Source organism: Elephas maximus, chromosome 5 (genome assembly GCF_024166365.1).
Source record: "Elephas maximus indicus isolate mEleMax1 chromosome 5, mEleMax1 primary haplotype, whole genome shotgun sequence".
Lineage (NCBI taxonomy): Eukaryota > Metazoa > Chordata > Mammalia > Proboscidea > Elephantidae > Elephas > Elephas maximus.
Window position 1 is genome coordinate 160,130,607 of NC_064823.1, and position 5,772 is coordinate 160,136,378.

Sequence of the window (5,772 nt, forward strand, 5' to 3'; positions counted from 1 at the left end):
AACCCCTACTGTGTGCTTTCTTGCCCTCTGTTGTTCTGGGCTCCCAGGCAGCTTGGTGTCCTCAGCCTTCCTGGATGGGCTCTGTCATTTGCCCCCCCCAGGGCAGAAGGGGTCATGGGGTCCCAGAGGGATGTTCTGCTCTGCCCAGAGGCTCAAAGGGGACCAGCTGCCTGGGTCATGGCCTCGGGGTTTCCATTCAGGCCTTTCTGGCCTTGACACTGGAAAGGAAAGCCAGAGGGCGATCCAGTGTGGCAAGTCGCGTGGGGCCCTGGCACAGGCAGGGCAGAACCTCAAGGCCACCAGTGGTCTTCGTTGCCTTGGTCTTTGGGACCCTGGAGGGCAGGGAAGACAGGAGAGTCAGTGTTCATAGGGGGAGGCATGGAGATAGACACACCAGGGACCAAGGGCTGTGCCAGTCCCTGGGCACTTGAGTGCCCCATCCAGTGTTGATGGGCTCACGGAGGAAGAGCGCTGGGGAAGCAGCGTCCCCTGGTGGACGCTGAGTGTCCGGTTCCAGGTGGATGCTGGCTATGGGGAGTGGATCATGTCCAGACACCTCCAGTAGGTTCTGAGGCCTTCACCTTATCACCCTCTTGCCCTACCTGCTGTGGAGTGGCAGGTTTCCAGGTGTGCCCCTGGTGAGCTGCTCCAGACCCCCGGTGAAGCTGCTGGTAAGCCAGGCCTTCCCGCTGCCGCTCACCAGTGCCTCTTGCTGACCCCCGACACACACACCCCCGCGGCCCTTCCTGCCGCGTGCTGGCGTTTGGCCAGTGCTGAGGTCCCAGCGACGAGCCACAGGACATCCCCCACTCTCCAGTTCACACGGAGGGAGCAGGAAGACACCAGGACGGTGGGAACGGGAACGGGTCACACCTGGGCCCCACCTGGTGGAGAATAAGTCCAGGAAGGCTTCTTGGGGGAGGTGGAGGATAAATTGGCCAGGCCCAGGGGAAGACCAGGCTGTCTTTAGGGACAGGCGGCCATGTCTTGGTGGACTGGCTGGAGCCTGAGCCCGGCACTGCCCACCCCTCCTTCTCTGGGCCTCGGTGTCCTCCCCGCTCGCTCCTCTCAGAGCTGCCTCCGCTGTCCTTCCTGTCTCATCCCGGGACGAAGCCCGTTAGAGCCGCCTTGAGTGGAGAACTCTCAGCCAGTGGGCTTCAGGAACCCCGAGTCAGGGCGGTGGCGCGTGGGGACCAGCACGCCGCCTCGGTGGCCTCACGCGGGCTCGGAGCGCGAGCCGGGGGCGCCACCTAGCTCTGGGCCAGGGGACAGCGCCCGGTGGGGCTGGGCCAAGGAGACAAGAGGAGCTCGGGCCTCCGCAGTCTCCGCCCCGCCACGCCCCTCACCTGGCGGCCATCAGCGGGCATTCGCCTGCTCTCCTGTGGCCCCGCCCTGACCACGCCCCTCCGCAGTCCGGCCCTGCCCCCTACCTGGCTGGCTCCGACTGAGTCTACCTTCGGCCCCGCCCCTCACCTGCCTGCTCCTCTCGAGGTCCCGCCCCACCTCTCACCTGCCGGCTCCTCCTGCGGCCCCGCCCTGGCTCGCTCCTCCACCTGCCAGGTTCCTCCTACGGCCCTGGCCCTCACCTGGCACTCTCCTCCGGCAACCCTAGGTCGGTGAGGTCCGGCCCAACCCTGGGCTGGCACGCGTAGGTGCCTAGTGAGCACTGAACCCCCAGCCTCAGACCCCGCCTGGCCCAGGCTTCCCTGCCCAAACTCCTTCCCCTCCTGCCCTGGCCTGCGGGGGCGGACGGAACTCCTTTTGCTTCGTGAGTCTCCAGTTTCCGACCCCTCGTCCTGGTGGCCTTTGGAATTTGTTCCCAACTTTTTCTCGTGAAATATTTCAACCCTCCAGAAAGGCTGAAGGGAGCGTTCAGGAGCTGCTGGGCACACCTCCCCCCCCACGACTAAGCTCAACGGCGCCCACCTCTGGCCACGTGCGGTGGCTAAGTAGACAGATGTTCCCTAACCATTTGCACCTAAGTACTTCAGTGCGCATTTCTGAAGAACAGACACGCCCCCACGCATATCAACACAACTCATCCCCACTGTCACAGCATCGGTTCATTGTCAGCTCCTCCAACAGTCTCTGCAACGTTGTTAACGCGATACTATCTCAGTCAGGCAATCAGGCATGGAGCTGGTCAGTTCTGTTTAAACCAGAACCCGTTGCCATGGAGTCGACTTCCGACTCAGGGATCCCGTGTGTCAGAGTAGAACTGCTCCCTACGGTTTTCAATGGCTGATTTTTTGGAAGCAGATTGCCAAGCTTTTCTCCCCAGGCAGCTCTGTGGACTCGAACCGCCAAGCTTTCAGTTAGCAGCCGCACATGTCAGCCATTTGCACCACCCAGGGGATCCCGTGTCCCTCTAAAGTCTCCTGCAATCTAGAAAAGCTTTGCTTGTCACCCTCTGCCTCTGGCTTTTTGCAGAGGTGGGTCAGCCTCCAGTAGTGGGGAGTATTCGGGTATGGCCAGTCATCCGGCTTGCTACTGGCAGACACTGCCCAGCCTGGAGGAGGCTTACAGCTTGGGGCAGGCCTGCCTCCCCTCCTGGAGGCAATGCTGTCCCTCCTCCGGGGCCTCCCCTGCACCCACACCCACCACCCAGGGTGGGCCGCATTGGGGGCCTGCAGGGCAGGGTGGGTGGATTCCAGCACTTCCCCACATCAATCAGCTGGCCTTCTCCAGGAAGAAGAGCAGCTAGGATGCCTAGATTTTCTTTCCTTTTTTAATTTTTATTGTGCTTTAAGTGAAAGTTTACAAATCAAGTCAGTCTCTCATACAAAAATTTATACACACTTTGCTTGTTGCTGTTGTTAGGTGCCGTCGAGTCGCTTCCGACTCATAGCGACCCTATGCACAATAGAACAAAACACTGCCTGGTCCTGCACCATCCTTACAATCGTTGTTATGTTTGAGCTCACTGTTGCAGCCACTGTGTCAATCCACCTCGTTGAGGGTCTTCCTCTTTTCCGCTGACCCTGTACTTTGCCAAGCATGATGTCCTTCTCCGGGGACTGATCCCTCCTGACAACGTGTCCAAAGTATGTAAGACGCGGTCTCGCCATCCTTGCCTCTAAGGAGCATTCTGATTGTACTTCTAAGACAGATTTGTTCGTTGTTTTGGCAGTCCATGGTATATTCAATATTCTTCGCCAACACAATTCAAAGGCATCAACTCTTCTTCGGTCTTCCTTATTCATTGTCCAGCTTTCGCATGTATATGATGCGATTGAAAATACCATGGCTTGGGTCAGGCTTGGGTCAAGGTGACATCTTTGCTCTTCAACACTTTGAAGAGGTCCTTTGCAGCAGATTTACCCGATGCAATGCGTCTTTTGATTTCTTGACTGCTGCTTCCATGGCTGTTGATTGTGGACCCAAGTAAATCGAAATCGTTGACAGCTCCAATCTTTTCTCTGTTTATCATGATGTTGCTCATTGGTCCAGTTGTGAGGATTTTTGTTTTCTTTATGTTGAGGTGTAATCCACACTGAAGGCTGTGGTCTTTGATCTTCATTAGTAAGTGCTTCAAGTCCTCTTCACTTTCAGCAAGCAAGGTTGTGTCATCTGCATAACGCAGGTTATTAATGAGTCTTCCTCCGATCCTGATGCTCCGTTCTCCTTCATATAGTCCAGCTTCTCGTATTATTTGCTCAGCATACAGATTGAATAGGTATGGCGAAAGGATACAACCCTGGCGCACACCTTCCCTGACTTTAAATCAATCAGTATCCCCTTGTTCTGTTGGAACAACTGCCTCTTGATCTATGTAAAGGTTCCTCACTAGCACAATTAAGTGTTCTGGCTGATGTAGTCTCTGGTTTATGTGGCCCTTCCTGTCTCTTGGGCTCGTAATTACCTTGTGTTCTTGATTCTCCTTTGATCCAGGTGGGTTGAGCCACTTGCTAGCGTTTAAGGCCCCAGACGCCACTCTCCAAAGTGGGATGCAGAATGTTATCTTAATAGATTTTATTATGCCAATTGACTTAGATGTCCCCTGAAATCATGGTCCCCAAACCCCCACCCTTTGCTAAGCTGGCCTTTGGAGCATTGTTTATTCCGGAAACTGCTTTTGGTTTAGTCCAGTTGTGCTGACCTCTCCTGTATTGTGTTATCTTCCCCTTCACCTAAAATAGTTCTTATCTACTAATTAGTGAAAACCCCTCTCCCTCCCTCCCCATTCTCATAACCATCAAAGAATATTTTCTTTGTTTAAACTATTTCTCAAGTTCTTATAATAGCGGTCTTATATTTGTCCTTTTGCAACTAATTTCACTCAGCATAATGCCTTCCAGATTCCTCCATGTTATGAAATGTTTCACGGATTCATCATTGTTCTTTATCGATGTGTAGTAGTCCATTGTGTGAATATACCATAACTTATTTATCCATTCATCTGTTGATGGACACCTTGGTTGCCTCCATCGTTTTATTGACAACAGTGCTGCAATAAACATGGGTTTGCATATATCTGTTCGTGTAAAGGCTCTTATTTCTCTAGGTAGATTTTCTTGTAAGAAAGCTGGGAAATCATTCTTCCCCTTTGCTATTTTCAAAGTAAGAAACTTGTGTCAAGATCACCCACGGTGACAAACAGTTTTCCTGTTCTTAGTAGTCCAGGGCACATGGAGTAAGTTTTATGTATTTATTTAGTCACTTCTCTTTGTTCTTTCTGATGCTCACGCTGTCCTCACTTTGGCCAGGGGGAGCACAGGGACAGGCCAGTTCTCAAGCTCTGTGCCTTAGTGTGGCCTTTTGGACTTCAGAAGAGACACTTAATAAAGACACATTAGAGAGGCTCCAGCTCAGGCCTCAGGAAGCTCTCAGGATGCAGCCCGCTGCGGTCCAGCCCAGGCCCCTTGCTGCGTTGTCAGCTCAAAGGGGCCCCGCGTCTGAGGCCACTTCCCCAGTGGTCTGGGGCCTGGCCCCGCTCGTTCAGTCGGCAACATTGGTGGGTTCAGGTGCAGGGATAGCAATGAGCAGGCAGATGCCTCAACGGGAGAGGACAGTTGGGGGCCAGCTGGAGGGCCAGGTGGAGGACGTGTGCCCACTCCCGTGCCTGAAAAAAACAGGGTCCTGGGGGAGGCTGAGCTGCTCCAAATGTACCTTTACCCTAGCCAATGCTCAGGACCTGCTGCAGGCCAGAGGGTGGCAGACGGTGACAGTGAGAAGGTGGGCCTTGGGAGAGAGGGGATCGGGCAACAGGCAGGGCGCAAACATGGAGGACTGACAGGCCAGGTGGACGGAAGCGAGGGTTGCTGGTTGGGGACCAAGCAGGAGATGGCAGTGCTGGGCAGAGGCCTGGCAGGGTATGTAATAGCAGGGTGCCAGGAAGGGCTGTGAGGTGGAAGTCCCAGGCTCAGGGTAGGTCTGGCCACTGAGGCAGCTGGAGAGGGCCAGGGAGACGGGATGTGCCCCCATCCTGCTGCCGGAGGACCTTCTGCCTGGCGACCCCTCGAGTTTCCCTGCCTACCCTCCCAGCTAGGCCACAGCTCTCCACCTTCCAGGATAGGATGCACCCTCCTGACACCCAGAGATGTGGGCTAGATCCCATTGCCTGCCTACCACCAGGCTGCACACTGCCCTTCACGTCCCTTCGGCTTTCCGGGGGAGGAGTCCCACCTCCCCTTGACCTCAACCCTGCCTCCCCCCCTCCCCAAGGAGTCGCCTGGGCTGCAGAAAGGCCCGACCATGTCTCAGGAAAAGCAAGCCCTTCTGGGCGACTCCCCAGAGATGGCCCCAGCCCCTGCCGTCCAGGACACCACCTCG